At 49.5% G+C, this 20168-nt stretch overlaps 1 protein-coding gene across 2 annotated transcripts in view; it reads left to right on the top strand.

Annotated features, from left to right (window-relative positions):
* Positions 1 to 20168, top strand: part of LRFN2 (leucine rich repeat and fibronectin type III domain containing 2) — a 208455-nt gene that overhangs the window by 129762 nt on the left and 58525 nt on the right. Inside the window, exon 1 of one of the 2 annotated variants that reach the window (XM_027958915.3) lies at positions 5326 to 5469. The exons of the other annotated variant lie outside the window; for it this stretch is intronic. The gene's annotated coding sequence lies outside the window, so the exon portion shown is untranslated. Of the gene's footprint in view, positions 1 to 5325; positions 5470 to 20168 lie in introns of those variants that run through there. 2 annotated transcript variants of the gene reach the window in all.

Genomic DNA, 20168 nt, shown 5'->3' with positions numbered 1-20168 from the left:
AGCAACAGCAAGCTTTTTAAAGAGTTTTCTCATTTCTGATGTAACCGTAGTCTGATAATAAGGCAAGCTCCACCTATTTTTTCCCCTAGGAATAACAACAAATAATTACCTTTGTGACTGATAAGATAGTCATTTGGGGGAGAAAAAGGCTAATCCCATAACCAGAACCTTCTTGTGAGATGCTAGGCATTCTTGCAGAGTAGGCAGCTTACTTATATTTCAAGGCCCCAAATCCACATAATTACAATCCCTTTTTTTGGATTAGAGCCGTGGGAAAGCCCTCTTAAAATGCATACTTTCTCTTGGCTTGAAGACAGGCATGTACAACCATCATTATTCATTCACACCTCCATATGGCGATGGTATTCTTAGCGGGCAGAGACTGGGAATCAGAACAGGTATGTTTCAATAGGGGAAGAGGGGGAGGAAGAAGAGGAAAGGGAGGAGAGGTGGGATGGGAGAAGGGAGAGTGTGGGATGCCCAGAGGGGAGAGACACTGACCAGTCTAACCCTTCACTGAGTAAAAAACTGAAGGGCTGTGTGGTTGACCTGTTACTGGCTAGAGAAAAGCATGCATGGGGTGAGGGGAACTCTGGAATGCTGTTTTCCCCGGGTGCCAAAATCCCTCTATGTAAGCATTAAGTAGGGCTGCCTTTCAGACTTGTTCTCATGGCCTTGACCCAAGGAACAGAGCTGCTCCTTCTTCATTCTTCTCTTTTCTGTTCCTCCTTGGAGGCACCCATGAGCCTTGAGCTCTGGACAACCATTTAATAACGATGTAACCACAGAGAGGCTTTAACTCTCTGTTTTCATTTTCTTCACTTGTAAAATGAAGATGAAAATATTCTCTCTGGAGTTCTTGGAGAATCAAACGTGCAAACAAATGTACCAGGTTTTTTTTTTTTTTTTTGACTATAAAGAGCTGTGCAAACTAAGGGGTTACCATTGTACTATCATCGTCGTCGTCATCATCATCCTCACCATTATTTCACTCCTGTATATGAGAGCGGAAACACAAAGACAGCAGCAATTACTAGTGTCCAGAGTTGTTATCAAGTCTGGCTATTTCTGGCTTAGGAAACAAATTTGTCAGCACACCTGAGTCTGGTTTCCCTCAGCCTCTCTTTCCTCGATCCAGTTCCCCCTAGTATGATTTCATTTCCCTCTGACTCTCTGTGCCTCCTTTTTTTAGTCTGAAAAGAATCCACACTTCTGGATATCTGGGTTAGATTTAATCACTGTACAACAGATACCCGGGGCTTCCCAGGTGGCGCTAGCGGTACAGAACCCTCCTGCCAATGCAGGAGATGAGGGTTCGATCCCTGGATCGGGAAGATCCTCTGGAGGAGAAAACAGCAACCCATTCCAGTATTTTTGCCTGGAAAATCCCATGGACAGAGGAGCCTGGCAGGCTACGCTCTATGAGGCCACAAAGAGTAGGACATGACTGAGTGACTGAGCGCACGTGTGCACACACACACACACACACACACACACACACACACACACACACACACACAACAAATGCTGTGGCTTAAATAACACAGATGTATTGCCTCACTGTGTCTTGCAGATCCTCTGCTCAGAATCTCACATGGCTGAGATCAAGGAATTCTTACCCAGAGGCTCAGCTAGGGAGATAACCGCTCCCAAGCTCTCAGATTGTTGGCAGAATTCAGTTACCTGTGGCTGTAGGACTGAGGCCCCTACTCCCTTGTTGGCTGAATCCCTTAGCTCCTAGAGCCTGCCTGCTGTCCCCTGCCACATGGTCCTTCCACAGCGTGGCAGTTTGCACCTTCAAGGCCAGCAGGAGAAATCTCTCTGATCTTAGAAAGGGCTGAGTCCCTTTTAAGGGTTCACCTGATTAAATCAGGCCCATGCCGTATAATCTCCCCTTTGATTCACTCAAAGTCAGTTGATTAGGGACCTTCTCCAGTAACATCCACAAAACTCTTCTGTCATATAATGTAACATAATCATGGGAGTAATATGCCAGCATATCCACAAGTCCCCATATTCCACTTCCTCACCCCGAGTGGGGAAGGAATTCTACAAGAGCTGGGCTTCTTGGAGGCCATCTGAGCATTCTTCCTACCACAGTATCCAAGAGGTTTCAGTTCAAGCTGAACTCTATTCAGCAAAGATCGGGTCTTCTCTGGTACCCTAAATATGAAAGATGCAAAGAGGCCTAGAAACAAGTAATTGGCTCCTAGAAATGAGAGCCTGGGGCAGGGATGAAGTGCTGATGCTTAATTAGGAGGTACAGTCCCAGGGCAATGAGAGTGAGGGCAAAGGGGAGAAAGGCAGGGAAGGATGGGAGGCACGCATGGTGGCGGGTCACTATCATTGCGATGGCCATAGCTTCACAACAGCCCACAAGGAGGCATCAGATAAACCTGCTCAGCCAGGCAAAACTTCTCTGGACAGGTTGTGTGGGAAATCCGTCCTTTGAAGGGAAGAGGCAATAGAGAAAGCTGACCGTCTGGCTTTCTCCTATCCCTGCTTTCCATTGGCCCCTTTATAGAGCTGTTCTAGAAGCCAGATCCCATGCCCTGGGGTGTGGGCTGTGGTTCTAGGCCACCCTCGTCTGCATGGAAGTGTTCTGCCAGGGTGACGACTGAGATGCAGCTAATGATCCGGGAGGCAGGTGAGGCCAGGAGATCACGGTGTGTTTGGTAGAGTGAGACACACTAATCCCGCAGTGATGCAAAGGCAGCTGCTCACAGAGGAGGGAGAGCACCTGCTGTGGTCCACGTGGAGGAAATGGCTCAAAGGCAGGAGCAATGACAATATGGTGTATGAGGGGAATCAAGATATTTATAACTACTTTTTTTATTATAGAGGTAGTACCTTTAAATAAAGAATGGACACAGTAAAAAAAAAAAAAAGTATGAATGATAAAATGAAAGTCTTTTTTATGTCCTAGATTTCCAAGTATAGTTCCCAGAGAAACCACAATTTTTTTGTGACCTTCCAAAAACTGTCTGGTTTGTAAATCAAAGGTAGATAGATAGACAGACAAATAGATAAAGTGTGTGTCCTTTTCTGGGTACATATAGGATCTCATGATGCTTTAGGTTTTGGCAACTCAGCATTTCAAATATAGATGTGCTATAGGTGAGCAGTTAAATCATATAAAGACTTTGTTGCAAAAATGCTGTAATGAAATCATTGTATCTACTTTGTGCAGATGTACAGGTATCTATGCAAAATTAACTTCTTAGATGTGGACTGGTGGACATCATTAGAATTTCTGTAGGTATTGCCAAAGTGTCTTCCAGGAAATCTATCCTAATTTGCACCCCCTCTCCCCACCACCCCAACAGTGTTTGGTTGTGCTTATTTGCCTATAGCCTCACAGCACTGGATATTAATGGTCTTTATCACCCTCTCAACGGAAGATGATATTCAGATGTTTTCATTTGCATTTTCTTAATTATGGATAAGGTTGAGAACGTTAGACATTGAGGGAGTTTTAAAGTAATGAAGTTCTGACTTTTACCTGCCCACTGGATCCGGCAGTCCGTCCTCTTGGTCTGGAGCATGCCAGCTGAACAGGGTCACTCCTAACAGGATGAGACGGAGCAGACAGTTAGTCAAGCACAAAAGCTCATGGGAACTAAGGGTTAACTCGAATCAGGGAGAGGCTGGTAGATGTTTGAATCTGATGAATGATGGATGGGGCTTACATGCCTATTGACTTTGAGCTCTGGCATGTCTGTGACAACCTTGACATTAGTTTGCTGTAGCGGATAGAGTCAGTATGAGTGACTTTCTGACCCTGGACATGAAACTTGCCCCCAGAACATCAGAGACCCTGTAAAGGATCAGTGGGTATAACTTCAACCCTCCTGCAAAACACCCAGTCCTGACCACACTTCCCTTGGGGAAATGCCTTTGGGGGAAAAAAAAGAGGGATTTTTGAACCTAAAGGAAAGAAGCATCTGGACAGCACAGCCAGGCTCAGAGAGAGCTGTGTGTGTCTGTGTCTGGGTAGGGGAATGAGGGGGGACTTCCACTACTGGGAAGTTACGGTGGGGGAGTGGCTTTGCTAAGGGTGGTGGCCGTGGGTGCGATGGGGCAGTGCTGTTTATAAGGATGCTTCCCTCTTAGATTCCTAAAGCTAGAGGAAGCTGAGACTTCATCCATCCTCCATAGTGGGATATCACTGAGACTATCGGGGCTGGCTAGTCACATCGCCCTTTCTCCACACCAGCGTTGCCACAGCCTCACTCTCCACCTCCCCTTTTCCGCTCTTCCTTCTCCTTCCAAGCTCCAGACATAACCAGCGACTTTCCAGGGTGACCGCAGCTTACAGGACGCACATCGGGAAGCACGGCTGATTGTCCACTGGGTCCACCTGCAGTGGTGAATCTCGGTGAAGCAGGGCCACGGGACCTCCCCCACGGGAAAGAAATCACCTACGGCTTCATTGCCTGTACTTGACAACAGGACATTCTGTTTCTGCATTGGTAGCTTAAGCTATAACCAGCCCCCTGCACTTGGGAGCCAGTGTGTCTGTTTCCAAAGCTCCATGTATCCATTTATGATTCTCTCCCTCTCTCTTCCTCTCTCTCCTTCCTTCCCCCTCAACTGCCTTCCTCCCTTTGTTCTCTTTCTCACTCTGTCCTTCTCTCTAACTCCCTCCCTCCCTCTCCCCATATCGGTTCTTCTTCCCACGCTATAGGGAGGTGTGGGGAAGAAGGGAGATTCCCCAGTGGCTCAGTGGTAAAGAATCTGCCTCCAATGCAAGAGATGTGCATTCAATCTCTGGGTCAGGAAGATTCCCTGGAGTAGGAAATGGCAGCCCACTCCAGTATTCTTGCCTGGAGAGTCTCAGGGACGGGGCAGCCTGGTGGGCTACAGTTCATGGTGTCGCAGAGTCGGGCATGACTGAGTGACTGACGCAGCAGCAGCAGCCAGGGAGGAAGGATCACTCCATTTGTTCACGGTTGACTGCAGGGAACCTTGCTAACGTCCTCAGTCATTTCTCTCCTGTTGGTGCCTGTGCGGCTCCATTCAGAGCTTCTGTCACCCATCTGTAAGTTCTTCTGGACCTCATGGAACGATCAGGTGTGTCTAATCCCTCAGTTTTCACTTCTGATGTAGAGGATTTGGGGCAGGTTCCCTTTACACACTACAGACCCAAAGACTAAAGAGCACCTCTCCCTACCATACCCAGGATGTCCTGAGGTGAGAGTTCAGCTGGGCCCAGAGCTCTCCAGTGTGGACAGGGCCGTTATAATCCTGACTGGTGTCACCGCTGGCTGCTGTGGCTTTGACAGCTCATGTGGTTCCTTATGGATCATGCTACTGGGTCTTGCAGGAGCAGACTGATGGCATGGCGGACTCAGGATTAGGTGGCCTTGGACTTATGATGTTGAACAGCCACAACTCTGGCCTTGAGGCCAGCTGATACCATGGATGGTAAGCGGGCTGACCTAGAAGAACTCCCAACTGTGCTGTCAGGTAAGTGCGTGCATGCTAAGTCAGTTCAGTCATTTCTGACTCTTTGTAAACCTCTGGACTGTAGCCCACCAGGCTCCTCTGTCCATGGGATGCTCCAGGCAAGAATACTGGAGTGGGTTGCCATGCCTTCCTCCAGGGGATCTTCCTGACCCAGGGGTAGAACCTGCATTTCCTGCGTCTCCTGCTTCCGCAGGTCGGTTCTTTACCGCTAGTGCCACCTTGGAAACCCGTGCACTGTCGCATTACACAGCAAATCTGGTGTGTCTCACCCTTTGTTTCCAGAAGACCTTCACAGAGGAGGTAACATTGATCCCTTTCAACATCCTTCCAGGGTTTTCCGTCAATGCCCCTGGCCTCTTTCCTGGGCCTCTGCTCCTCCTTGTGTAGCAAGGAAGATAATGGTGAACCCGATAGTGACCTGGAATGTCCATAATGTCATCTTCATCGGGAGAGGTACCCTTGGAACTGACAAGATGAAGGAGGAATGGTTCCTGGAAGACTGTCCACCAGCCACCTGTGGAGTTCTTGCTCATTCCTAGTCTGGAAAGGAGAAGTGACGTATTTCCTCATCATCTCTCAGCAGCCAGAGCGGTCCAGGCCCAAGGGCACAGCCCCACTAGGCCTTCATATACTTTGAAGTCCCCTACAAGGGCCTTCTTGCCTCCCCTGGTCACACAGAGCAACACGTGAGACTAGGGGATGGATGAGAGCTTGCATGTTTTGAACGAGGCAAGGCTCACAAAAGGATTGTGCTTAGGACTCTGGCTCCTTCTCTTAATTGTCAGGAAACCAGGATCAACGCAGCACCACTGAATTCTGCTAATGAAATGTCTGCTCTCCTGAACACACGTCTCATGGCCAGTCCAGAGAGATGCTCATTAAGTGAAAGGGCGGATAATTCAATCACTGCAGGGCTGGACCTAAGCAGAGGATGCTGCTTCCTTGGAGAAGAGCTGGCCCTGCCTGGACTCCCCCCTCACCCCGTCCTTTGCCTCCTGCCCCCCTCCCTGAGCTGTGGCTGGGGCTGGAACTGGTTTAGTCTCTCCAAATCAGATCTCAGGAATAGTCTGTGAAGGAAGGGCTACATTTAGAAATATCCAACCTGCTCTTCATGGAGTCAGGCATTCATGCATTTAGACAAGTCATAGTTTGAGATCCAGCAAGGTCTTACTTCTTGCCAGCTTCTAGAATAGGGGTTCAACTGAGGGGGAGATCACCTCTACTTTGCAGAATTTGGTGGAGGCTATGCATATTCCTCCCAGAAAAGTGCTTGACTACGCAAAATTCAGCACACAATTCCAGTAAGCTCATGGACCCCAGAAACCCTTCCTTACTGGGTTACATCATGTGCGTTCAGCTCTATGAGTGTATTTCCATCCAGTTTGGGGGCAACAATGATAGTAAAGCTGATTATCATTGTGGGTAGACGTGGCTTGTGCTATCTTTGAGCTGATTGTCCCCTTAAACCCTCCTCTGTGCACATCTGAAGGTAGATCTTTCAAGCCTCACGGCAAAGCCTTTGAAATACATCCCTGATTTCTCCTTCCCTCTTTGTCTAAGGACCCAAAGAGCATTGCACCCCTGGCCAGGATGACTATTTTCTTCTTTCATTGTATGTTTAGATGCCTTCTGTCCTCTCTAAGGGAGGCCTGTTCCCAGGGGTCAGGGACCGGCCGTATTTGTCTCATCATCAGTCGCCCCTCAGCCCCTCTTGTAGAGCCTTTTGCACATAGCAAGTGCTCAGTAAATGTGCTCTGGATGAAGCGATGGATGAGGAATGCATGTCCTCCCTTGGGGACTGCGCATGTCTAACCAGACTGCCCACAGTGGGATGAAGGTGGACTTTGACAAACACAGCCCACTCGGCCTTCCTGGTAGACTTCCAACACAGCTGCATCGCCCACACCCACCCCCTCAGGGACACAGAGAAGGCTGTCCCCCCTGTGGAGATGGTCCTCCCTCCCTCCCAGGCAGCACGTTCAGGAGCCTTTGACATTTAACTCCGGTGCAATTTGTTTGTTTTCACCCAAGTTGAAAATACCGACAAATGTCACCCGCCTTCGCTTCCCTGTCCTGACATGTGACTCTGATGGGCCAGGAACCAGCAACACTAATGAGCATCTCAGGTCTCCCTGAAGTAGCAGGGGAGGCAGAGCTCTGCGTAGGTAAGAGCTGGGGGTGGAGGTGGATCCCGCAAGAGAAAGACGAGCAGAGATTTAAGCGTGGGGACGGGGCTGCCTGCCAAGGGCAGTGGCGGAGCAAGGAGGGGGGAGAGGACAGTTTGTTCACAGCACCATCAAAGGGAAGATGGCGCGATAGCCCTATGCCTCCCACTGTTTGAAAGGACTTCTCCGCACTGCCCTGAAGGTTGCCTGGTTGTTCCCTGTATCTGAACCAGCTCCTTCTGCCTACCATGTGCCTTTCTCAGGAGCGGAGTTTGGATGCCCTCTTGCACCTTTTGGAAATTATATCAGTTAGAAATTGATTTCATTGTGAGTGATAAAAAAAAAAAAAACCAAGTAGCCTAAATAAAAAAGATGTTTATTTCTCTTGTAGAAAGTGCAAGGAATAAGGTCTATATTCAAGTGAATGGCACTGTAATAAGGTCAAGTTTCTGCTTTAAAAATGTATTGATACTATGGATATGTGAGATACTATCATGGGAAGAATTGAGGTGAAGTGTCTATGGGAACTCTTACTATTTTTGAAACTTCTTACGTCTTTAACATTTTTTAAAGTTATAATTAAAACAAAAGCCGAAACCTTCAGAGATTCCAGGACTGAATAGTGGTGCCATGATCACCAGGTGCCCAGGTTCCTTCTGTTTCGTAATTTTGTATCCGCAACACTTGGCTGCCAGTTCATGGGGCAAGATAGATGCCCAAGTTCTGCACATGCATCAGATTCCAGTCTTAGGAAAGAGGGAAGGGCAAAGAAAGGTGTATCCTTTTTTAAAGTACACCACTAGGGTATCACCTAGGGCTTCCCTGATAGCTCAGTTGGTAAAGAATCCACCTGCAATGCAGGAGGCCCCAGTTTCATTCCTGGGTCAGGAAGATCCACTGGAGAAGGGATAGGCTACCCACTTCAGTATTCTTGGGCTTCCCTTGTGGCTCAGCCGGTAAAGAATCCACCTGCAATGTGGGAGACCTGGGTTCGATCCCTGGGTCAGGAAGATCCCCGGGAGGAGGGAAAAGCTACCCATTCCAGTATCCTGGCCTGGAGAATTCCATGGACTGTACAGTCTGTGGGGTCACAAAGAGTTGGACATGACTTTCGCTTTCAGGATATCACATATTAGTGTTTTACCTATAGATCTTTGGATAAAACTTGATCATATGACCACACCTAGGTACAAGGGAGGCTGGGAAATGTCTTTATTCTGCATGGCCTTGTGGCCAAATAACACTTGGAAATTCTTACTAGAGAGGAGCAGAGAATGGATATTAGAGGACAACAAATAATAACTATAGAGCCTGGAGGCTCCATACTGTCACTGCGTGGAGGAAGGGCACAATGCTGGGTGTCAGGGAAGAGCTGACTGATCTGATCGCCCTCTCAGCTCTCCAACCTGACTTCCCCACTACTCCTCCACTCAACTACAGAAGGACGTTGCCCTGTTTCCTTCCTTCAGCAAAGTAGGCTGAGTCCTCCTTTACTCATCTAAGCAGCCTCCATCCACTCTCCTTAGCTCTTTACGAGACCTTAAGCCACAGGCCTTTGTCCTTTCTGGTCCTGCTTTCTGTCAAAAGATGGGAGGCACTTATGTGATGTGAATTAGGGTAAATGATTAGACTCTTCCCAGCCTTGCAGTCTCACCAAATACCACTCCCACAAGTCAGGGGATAATGCCTAAAATTTCGTTAGGGACTCAGTCCCTCGGTTAAGGCAGTGCAGAATTCTCAGTTAACCTAATCAGCCATTAATAGTTTAACCATTGATTTATTTGCTCTTTTAAAGTGTTGCAGCAGAATAGGATTAGGAAATGTTAGGTCTGGAAGAGGACTCAGAGATTGCCTGCTCCCAAACTCCCCTCCCATGTGCGTTGGAGGCAACTGAGGTTGGTAGGCTAGCCGCGGTTGGCTATGATCACACGGCACCAAGGATGGCTTGCCCTTGGCTTCGAGTCCACTCTGATCCCCTAATTTATCAGAATAAGGATTTTTTTTTTACCTTACCTGAATTGGGATCTCAAAAGAAGCACTGGCTTGCTGAGCACTAAATCCCTGAGGTTTACAGGAGAAGCATAAAACTTATTGCCTCAGCCGAGCACTGATCCTCTTCTCCCATTCACAGCAGGAAGGTATGGATCCTTTCCTTGTGTTGGCAGCCCCCTGAAGCCTGAGGCCAAGCGATGGTGTGATTCAAACTCCCCCATGAAGGCCAATAAGAAGGAGACCACTCCAGAACAACCAGCCCCTTGACCTCTCATGTACTTGTGCTCAAATTCTGGGAGCACTCTGACCTTTGACATGTCAGGGTAGGGAACCTCCACCCTGAAATTCTGAGATGAGCTCCCCATTCTCCTTCAGTTAAGTGATAATAAAGTGATTGTGCTGACTGTTGGGCTAGAGCCTCGGTGCATTTGGTTGGTTGCCTCTCCAGGAGAATGAGTGAGTCCTAGGGTCCCAAGACTGACAATATTGGCAAACCCAGAGGCACCAGCGGCCACTGACTAAGAAAAGGACTTGGCAAGTCACCTAGACACCTCCCTGAGCCTCACTTGCTTCATCTGTAAAAGAGTAAAGATTGCTCTAAAGCGTTCACCATTAGATCATGATAGATGATGATGGTGTCATGTACATTTCAAGTGCTGAAGAGTAAGAATTACTGAAGCCACATTCAAGTCTTTGGCCTTCTGAGAAATATACCAATTTAAGGACAAACTTTTTCAAGATTCTCTAAGCACAGGTCCCCAGTTAGTTCAGGTGGGAGAAGGCATCACGAGACAGTGACAGCTGTGTCTGTGGGGATGCTAAAGGGAGCCAAGTTAGGGGAAAGAAGAGACACTGAAGCTGAGGCTCACTTCTGAATCTGTAGTTAACATCATAACATCACAGCAACTTTAAAGCTAACTAATGCCCACATTTACATGGGGGAAACTGATGCACGAGCTGGGAGGATGCTGAGCTTGAGGTTAATGAAAAGGTCAGTGGGGTATTCAGTTCTTTTTCTTTTATTATATGGCTGTATCGGGTCTTAGTGGTGGCACTTGGGGTCTCTGACGCGTCCTGTGGAGCCTCTCGCTGTGTCTCACAGACTCGCTAGTCGTGGCATCAGGGCTCGGTAGTTGTGGCTCGTGGACCTGGTTACTTCACAGCAAGTGGGATCTTAGGTCTCCCACCAGGGACAAAACCTGCATTCCCTGCATTGCAAGGCATACTCTTAACCACTGGACCACCAGGGAAGCCCCAGGTGTTCATTTATTGCATGAAAGAAGCATAAACAGAGCGTTTATGAAGAATTATTATTATGATAGTGAAATACAGGATTTTGGTACAAGGGAGCCCCAGTTGCTGAGAGGAGACACAGCCCCGCCTCAGGGAGCCCCAGTCTGAGGGGAGACACAGCCCCTGTTTCTCAGTGAGTTGCAGGGTGAGAAGGAGGCAGGGCGGATCTTGCTTCCGTCATTTGTCCACTGCCAGGTCCATCTCTCTCCCTTCTCTCAGGACTGGCTCTTCTTGTCTTGCCTTTAATAGATTGCAGTCTCCAGGAGGACAGGAAGGAACTAAGGAACTGTTTATTGAGAAATCTGTATGGTGCCCAGCACGGCAGGTGCTCAATAAATATTTATAGCTGCTTAATGATTTAGCACAATAAATATGTATACAACACCTAAAGACAGAAGCCTAATGAACAGAGCACGGAGCTGCTGTTCTGGTGGGGTCACTGGTGACAAGAAACAGGCCGGGGATGGAATTACTAAGAAGCCTGGAGTGAGAAGAGAGGAGAGGCGGGGACGCTTTCTCTATGGCCCCGTAGTGAGTGGCCATAAAATACCCTGAGCAGAGCTTCATTATGACTTTCATAGGTTCTAAGCACTTTTGCCTTTGAAGACTCTTTCCTTCACTTAAAAAAAAAAAAAAAATTACTCTCTCTTCATTTCTGGCTTCATTTTCCCTGGGCTGGAGGCATCCTACATCCAAAGCAACCCTCAAGCCTAATCCTGGAATCCGAGCAGCTAGATTGGAGGAAGATTCAGTTATTGCTCTTGGACCCCAGTTTTCCTGGCCTTAACGCCTCCCATGGAGCCTAGAATGACAAGATTTTTTAAACTAGTGGCTGAGGTCTCCTGAGGGTGCTGAGTTCTGTTTTACCTTTTAGCTTTTGATTTTAGTAGCAATCTAAGAAATCATCCAGTTGCGACTTAAAGACCATCCCCAGAAGAAGAATTATAGGGGGTGACACAGGTTTGAGATTTCTCTCTGTGTGGCCCTGCGGAGGTGTTTGACATGGAGGGACCCAGTCAGCATTCACAACCCTGTGAGATCATCCAGTTTTACAGATGAGCACACCGAGGTAGTGGGAAGGGAAGCAACTTGCCCAAGGTGACGAGGCTTGTGAGTGGTAACCCTTTGCCCATGAAGGGGGCTGGACTCTGGAATCCACGTGCCTCCAAGCCAGGCTTCTAACCACAGTGCTTCTCAAAGTGAGGTCTTCAGAAGCGCTTTCCTTTAAAAGGTTTCTGTGATTACCCAGCTTCGTTAGATCCTCCTCAGTCTACCGAGTACTGTGAATCTTTGTTCTTCTAGGATAGTCTCCATAAGAGAATCAGCCTTAGTTGTTGATATCCTATCACCCATCCTTCAAGACCACAGTTCATGCCCCTTCCTCCAAGGGACATTCCATCACTTTAGTTAGGAGGGATGTCTTCTGAAGAATTCTGTGAGGACAGTGCCATCTGTGGTAGGGTTGGGCATATCTGGACTGGAATTACAGCTCTGCCTTTTGTCTTTTGTCTTCAGTCATTTGAACAAGTTATAGAAGCTTCCCGAGCCTCAGTTTCTCCACCTGTAAAATGGGTAAATAGTATTGTGGCAGCAAATGGTTTAACTGAGATGCCATGTGTAAAGTGCCAGATGTGCTCAATACACTCCCCTCCTCTGGTGGCTCCCAGTATTCAAGTATGTGTGTGTGTAACTCCTCTTGAGGAGAGGGGAGATGTCCCAGCTGACTCTGTCCACCTTCATGCCCACGCCCTGCTTGCCACATAGAGCAGCTGCTCCATGGAAGCCTGATGGAACGACTGAACCCTTGCTGTGGGATTAGGATCATCCCCAAGTCTGTAGGGGTGGGTGGAAGGCCACAGTGGGGAGGGATTGACCGTACCATTCCAGATCTCGATTCCGATATCTCCAGAGGCGAGGCCGAGGGAGAAAGGAAGGAGAGGATGAAGCATACAGGCAGAGGGGACTTGGGGAGGATGGAGGATTATGAGAGGAAGAGGAGCAGGAAGAAATGGAAGGAGGTAAAGGGGAGGGAGAGATGAGTCTGCAAACAGAAAACATAAAGGAAAAAGAGAAGCTGTTTGAGATTTTCAGACATTAGGATGGAGAGAGAGGCAGCCAAGGTCTCTCATTTCCCATATGTGAGGAAGGGACCAGGTTAGGAGTGGGCTAGGGTGCTCAGCTGGTCTGAGTCTCCTTTGCTCCCCACCCAGATCTCACCAGGCTGGGGCAGGAAATGGATTTGAGCAGATGACCCCTCACACTCCCTACCCCCCACACCATCCAGCCAAATTGCCCAGATGAGGAAACCGAGGCCTGCAGAGGAGAGGCGGCTTGCTGAAGTCCCGGGCAGAGCCAGGATTGGACCCAGGTCTCCGAACTCCTGCACCAAACTCTTCCTGCCGAATTAGTCTGCCCCTGGGAGCCAGAGTGCTCCTATTCCGACATGAAGAAAGACAACATTAGGAATGCAGAGAGCAAATCCCAGGGTAATGGAGCCTGGTGTTTGCAATAAAAATTTAAATGTGCCGTCCTGGTGGCAATAGTGACTTTTATCTGATCAGCCTGTCAGCGCTTAAGAAGGCTGGGCTGTGTAAATGGCAAAAGCAAATTGAATTCATATTTACTGCCCTTGAGTCTGTGGGGTTTATTGTTTCCAATGGATTCATGTCTCTCTCCTCTCTCCCCTTCCTCCTTTTCCTCCCTGTTCTTACACTTACAAGTACTTTTATTATCCGACATCTCACTGGGAAAGTTGACAAGAGAGAAGGCTGTTCTATGTGTGCAGATTTTTTTTCCATCTGCTGCTCCAAGCAAACTTTCCTCCTTCATCTGCCCTGCCCTGTGCCCTGGGAAGCTGGCCTATATGAACTGCCTCCTACAGTATCCTTTGTCCTCTGGCTTCCTGCATTTGGTTGCTGGGAGGCGCAGCAGGAGGTGAGAAAGAGGATGAGAGAGAGGGGGCCTGTTTCCTTGGCTGGCTCCCTCCCAGGCCGTAGTAGGTCAGTGGGTTGTATCTATCCCTGTCTCTCCCGTGGCTGTAACTATGCATGGGTTCTGGGAACTGCCCTCTGCCTTCACCCCTTCAGGCCTGTGGAGAAAGCGTTTGAAAAGCCCTCCTCTATTGCCAGCCCCTGGGGGCCTCGTCACCCCTCTTGGGTTTCCTTAACCCTGCCCATACATGCATGCTTCAGTCGTGTCCAACTCTTTGCAACCTCATGGACTATAGCCTGCCAGGCTCCTCTGTCCATGGGATTTTCCAGGCAAGAGTGCTGGAGGGATTGCCATTCTCTTCTCCAGGGGATCTTCCCAACCCAGGGATCCAACTCGCATCTAACCCTGCCCATACCTCTGTAAACAGTCCCTTCATGACGCGTCTCTCAGGTACACCTGCGATTCTGTTCCCCCCTGACTGATGTCTCCCTATCCCTTCTGTTCAGAAATGGGCAGGCACAGAGGACACTGTTCACAAAGTGGGAGGAGCCTCAGGGGCTAGCGCTAGACCTGGACAGTGAGGAGGAGTTCACGCAGAGGTGGAGAGGACACACAGGCCTGGCATCCCAGACCACCACCCCCCGTGAAGGGCTGGACAGCCCTGCCTCACCGCCCCTCCTACCCCTTTAGTGCTGCTCGGCTGGGGCATTCGGCACAGGACAGGCTCGCAGGCCTTTTCTCTAGTGAGACTTTTTCTCAAGACTTATGTCTGCTGAGGGAATTTGTGGGGTTAGGGTTAGCAAAGGTAGCCCCGACTGTAAAGTCCTGAAAAGTCCTCTTGCTTTCGTGTGTCACCTTGTGAGTCTAGGTTGGCCAACCTGTGATGAGGATTCTGTCCCAAGGCCAATTAAAGACCTGACATTGGAGGTGGCAATGTGGGAATCCTTGCCTGTAACTGCGTCCCCCATCGCAGCAGCCCCCTCCCTGCTACCCACAAATAACCAAATAAACTCCCATCAAGCCAATTTGATTGCCTAAATTCTTTTTATTTTAATAATCAGAGGTGTTATTAGGAGTCCAAGATTAAACATGCTATGCTTGATGTTGTACCAAAGGCGCAATAACAAGGAAGGGTAATAACCACAGGCCCGGGCAATGAGACAGCGTCCTTCTCAGAGCAGCCTGTGAGCTCTCATGATATAATGCTGGCGAGCAGCCCCTGATGAGGCCCAGCTGTGGACTTGCGGGAAGGGCTGCTTCAGGGAGGTCGGGCCCTCGCCTCGGCTTCCCAGGATGGGGAGAGGAGAGGGGGCTGTGAGGAGCAGGAGGACACTGCTAATAATCCTCATCCTGAAGGAAGAACTGTAGGCAGATGCTAGACACAGCCCTGCCTCAGGGAGCCCCAGTCTGAGAGGAGACACAGCCCTGCCTCAGGGAGCCCCAGTCTGCTTAGTGAAATCCAACCCCTACTTCTATTGACCTTCAAGGCTGATATCCTAGTCAGATGTTAGCCTGTAATTAAGTTCTCTAGCTGGACTAAACTTCAGGGCTGTTCCACCATTGCCTACACTATAGCCTGGGTGGCTTGAAGAAGAAAAGCCAATTTTAATTTTAGCCAGAGCCAAACATAATGAGGAGAGTAAATCATAGAGTGAACATTCCCCAGCCAAATGGAAATGAGTTTTGGATTATCTGCCGCTTTGAATTATCCACCCCACTGCTCCCTTCATCACCAAGGTCCTAGAGGGGACCACACACTCAGGTTGCTCCCCCGAGTGTGGGGACTAGGGAGAAGCTAGGGGTACTTGAGGGTGGTGCTGGTGAGTCAGTGAACTGGGGATGCTCTGTGATTTAGAGCAGAGAATGAAAGGGCTGAAATGACAGACTGGGTCACTGGATGTGAATCTGCTGGAGAAGTCCTTGGGAGAGAGAGCTGGGACTGAAAGGCTGGACTGACTAGAAGTGCAGCCCTGTGTATCCACATTCTCCGCGCTCCACCTCCGAGCTAAGAAGGAAGCAGCCCACCCAGGTTCCGAGAGCTGAAGCCTTGCTTGAGGCTTCAGGTGACAGAATCGAAAAGATGCTTGAAATGGGGTCGGGAGTATCACAGAGAAAGAGAGTCTTGAAAGTCATGACTGAATAAAAGCACAAAATCTCTGGGGGGAACCAGAGCCCCCCACCCTCACACCTGAGGGCCGGAGGGGACGCTGACAGGGGGATACGGGGAGGAAGGCCGGCGCCTAAACTGCTGCTGAGAGCTGCCAGCCCTGTGGGCTGTCTGTGTCCCCTAAGCAGGCCCAGATCACAGGCAACCATGGAGATTAATGCATTCGTAGTTGACAACACGCCCACAAAACAGTATTTGTCCCTATCAAAGCCGAACGAATAAGCTCGCCTCCCGTCCCTCACACACCCTCTACTCGCAGACAGCCTCATTCACATCCCGGCCTTCATTCGTGAAACCAGGCCCTCTTTCACCCACACAGCCCTCCATTCACCAAGCACACAGTCCTCTCAGTCATCACCTCCATTCATGCGACGCCCCCTCTCTCACACACAAAGGCACATTCAGTCAGACACGCCCGCTTCTTCACACACACACACACCTCTCCACTCACACCACACCCCTCCGTTCACAGGTCTTCTTCATTCACACATAAACACTCACCGCGCACAAACACTCATCTGCATATTGGCTCACAGAGGTCTCAAGACAAAGCAGGACTTGTGTTCCACAACCCCGGTTGTGACTACATTGGGTAGAAGACATTTTTCCATTCAACTCTCAATACCAACCATTCGCATGACAACTAAAAGTCCCTTTCCTTCAGCGAGTGGCCTGTTTGTGTTAGTCTTTGAAAGAATGTACATGGGTTTTCGATCAATTTTTTGTTTTATTCCCAATGGTCCAGGCTCAGTGGGTGCCTTAAATCCTGAGAGTTATAATTAAGTGTCCCCTGGGCTGGATTCCCCAGAAATGGATTTGAAACAAGGATTTGAGCTTAAGTGGTTTATTCAGCCCGTGATGGCAGGGTTCTCAGAAAAAAGGAAGATGGGAAAAAAGGAAGAAGATGAGATGAGGAGGGGGACACAGCCAGGACAGGCTGTGCAGGAGGCAGGTCACTGCGAAGGGCCGCCAGGGATCACTCTCACTGGGGACCTGAAGGAGACTGCACAGAATGTGCTTTGGAGTCATCCCACCCAACCAGTGAGGAAGTTGAGGGGTTTATCCTTCATCCCCGCTGCTGGCCTTGGTTGGGGTCTGCTCTCCAGGGCATGAATTTGCCCCAGCCTGCCTGGCCTGCCCCAGATGGGAGTGAGCACACTCCTGCAGCAAGAGGGCACGAACAGAGTGTCAAAGGTGCCAAGGGGTACGCTGGAGCACTCATCGACCCACTCATTTGGTCACTCATCCCTTCTCTCTTCAAACGTCCCTGGTACTTGCTCTGTGCTAGGCACTGGCCTTGCTACTGGGGATTCAGAACTAAACAAAATACAGTCCCTGCCAAGAAGAGGTTCCCAGGTGAATGAGGTAGAAGGCAGGGAAACACATAATTACACGGCAATACAATAAAAGCTACCGGGGATGCTTTAACACGGAGGCAGAGCGCTGTCACCCAGAACAGAGAGGAAGCACTTCTGAGCTCAATAACTTACTTACCGTAACAACTGCTTACCTTGCACAATGGAAGTTTCCACAGACTCTAAGTGGGCTCAATCTGCCCTCGGATGTTTTAGATTCCATTTCCCCTTTTCTTTCCTGTTACCTCTGCTATCTAAGACCACTCTTTGCAGCTAGGTTATGAAGCAGTCCTGGGATTCAGGATGTGGTTTCTGTCTCTGTGGCTTTGCCTGGGGACAGCACAGGGAATGTTTTTGCCCATCCTGTGTGAGTGTCTTTCTGCAGCCATGGAACTTGGACCTTCCAAGGGCAGAGGGATCCCTTGGGGATTTGGCTTTTTCTGCCTCTCTCTCTCTGTCTCTCTTTCTCCTTCTCTTTCTTCAAACTAGAAGCTGTAACTCCAATATCAAAATTGAAGCTGCCTGATGTCAAAGACTGGGCTTCCCAGGTGGCGCCAGTGGTAAAGAACCTGCTTGCCATTGCAAGAGACATAAGAGATGCAGGTTCAATCCCTGGGTCAGGAAGATCCCCTGGAGGAGGGCATGGGAACCCACTCCAGTATTCTTGCCTGGAGAATCCCAAGGACAGAGGAGCTCATTAGGCTATAGTCCATGGGGTTGCAGAGTCAGACATAACTGAAGCAACTTAGCATGAGGTCAAAGACTATGCCTCCTCCATCAGACTGAGAGATCTCTGAAGTCAGGAGCTGTCTCCCTCTCCAACACATTAATTGAACTTGCACCCTCCCTTCTTTCTCAAGGTTCTAGAAGGATTCCTATACAAGGCAGCATCAGAGAGGGGAATGGGGAATACCAGTTCTCTGATACTAACTTATTTTTCTTACCCTTAGAAGAAGCCCCAAACTGTTACTTCTGGAGGGCCTGGAAGGTAGTGGGCCTGGAAGGTAGTGGGCCTGGAAGATGGGGCAAGGGCAGGGCTGGAAGTGTCCAACTGGAACCACACCCCAGGATGGGGGCAGGGTCACCACCTGGCAACTCCTAGACCAGAGAAGCAGCGTCTTCTGGAAGCCCATGTCTAGAAATCAAGTTTCCTCTTTTCGTCCCCTGGCTCCAGAGTCTGTCCCTTCAGAGCTTGTCTTGAGTGGTGTGATTTATGGAGAGCAACCAGCTCTCGGTGAGGGCAAAACGCAGGCGGCTGCCTCTCCTAGCAGATTCAAACCCCTCCCACTCTTACTAATTCACACTTTCCCATCAGCCTGGAGCACCCTGGAGGGGCCATTTCTTTTTACCTGAAGCAGAGACAGGCATCTTACTTGATTTACAGGCTTCAGGGGCGGGTGGCTCCTCGGCTAGTTGCTAAGGTATCTTTTAAATGGAAATCAGGGTGGAGAGATATCACATATATCGTGCCAGCCATCTGCTAAATGTTGCCTCTTCTGTCTGGAACAGCTTGAGGTGGTTCTGACGGGGAAGCAAGGCCCAGGGGCTGGGGGAGGTGGGGGAGGGAAGTCTGTGGTCTCCACATCAAGTGAAGGAAGGGGAACTTTCATTTTACGCCACCTTGCCTGCCATGTCCCTTAGCGTTCCCCTTTCTGTCCTCATCTTTCTTTTTTCCCTTTTGTTTTAAATGTAAAATCCCATCTGGAGATTCTGTGCAAACCACCAGCCTTGTTCCATAACTCTAAATTCATTGCCAGTACACTTAATCGTGTACAAGCGCTGTGTATGTGTGTGCGTGAGTGACTCACTACCGTTGGGCCTGACAGGTGGGTCCTCCTGAGCCAATGAAGCCTCAGCTTCTGAGAACACCAGCGTTCCTTCTAGGCCCCTCCCCAAGCAGGAAACACAAGTGCCCAAATTTAGCTGAACAGCTGGGCCGTCCCAGGTTACTAAGCAATCTCATAGTAGAGGCAGCCAGTTTCTATGTACACCAGGCACGTGGAAGCCTCTGGAGTGTCTCTTCTCTGTCAGGTTCTTCTCTCTCCTCTTCTACTATTAGGGCGGCCCGGAGCTAGACTCTCCCGAGTTCAAACCGTGGTTCTTCTCGGGGGAGCTGGGAGAGTTTGGGCAGGTCCAAATCTCTTTGAACCTTCCTGGTGGTTAAAATAGGGGTAGCAATACTCAGGTCGTCAGGTATGGTAGGGCAGGTTACTCACTGGACAAACCTGTTCGGCTAAGGAGCTCTCCACATGCCCAGTGGGGATTGCTGCTGCTGCTGCTAAGTCGCTTCCGTCGTGTGCGACCCCACAGACGGCAGCCCACCAGGCTCCCCCGTCCCTGGGATTCTCCAGGCGAGAACACTGGAGTGGGTTGCCATTTCCTTCTCCAATGCGTGAAAGTGAAAAGTGAAAGTGATGTCGCTCAGTTGTGTCCCACTTTTAGCGACCCCACGGACTGCAGCCCACCAGGCTCCTCCGTCCATGGGATTTTCCAGGCAAGAGTACTGGAGTGGGTTGCCATTGCCTTCTCCGCCAGTGAGGACACCCCTTTCTAATTACACAAGAGCACCATTGGACCAGCCTTAGCACTCACCTTGCAGAGTTGTGAAAACCAAGTGCAAACCTAGGGAAGGAGAGAGGAGATGCCGTTCCTACCCTGGGTAAACTCCTAGAGACGTGCTGATTTTCTCAGGCACTGCAGGTCCAGAGGAGACTGTTTCTCTTCCTCTTCAGCTCATCGCCTCTGTTTCTCTGGCAACTTTCCCGACTCACCGCTCCCCTCCCCCAGTCCTGGCTC

The sequence above is a fragment of the Ovis aries genome, chromosome 20 (genome assembly GCF_016772045.2).
Source record: "Ovis aries strain OAR_USU_Benz2616 breed Rambouillet chromosome 20, ARS-UI_Ramb_v3.0, whole genome shotgun sequence".
Lineage (NCBI taxonomy): Eukaryota > Metazoa > Chordata > Mammalia > Artiodactyla > Bovidae > Ovis > Ovis aries.
This window is presented reverse-complemented; position numbering and strand designations above follow the sequence as displayed.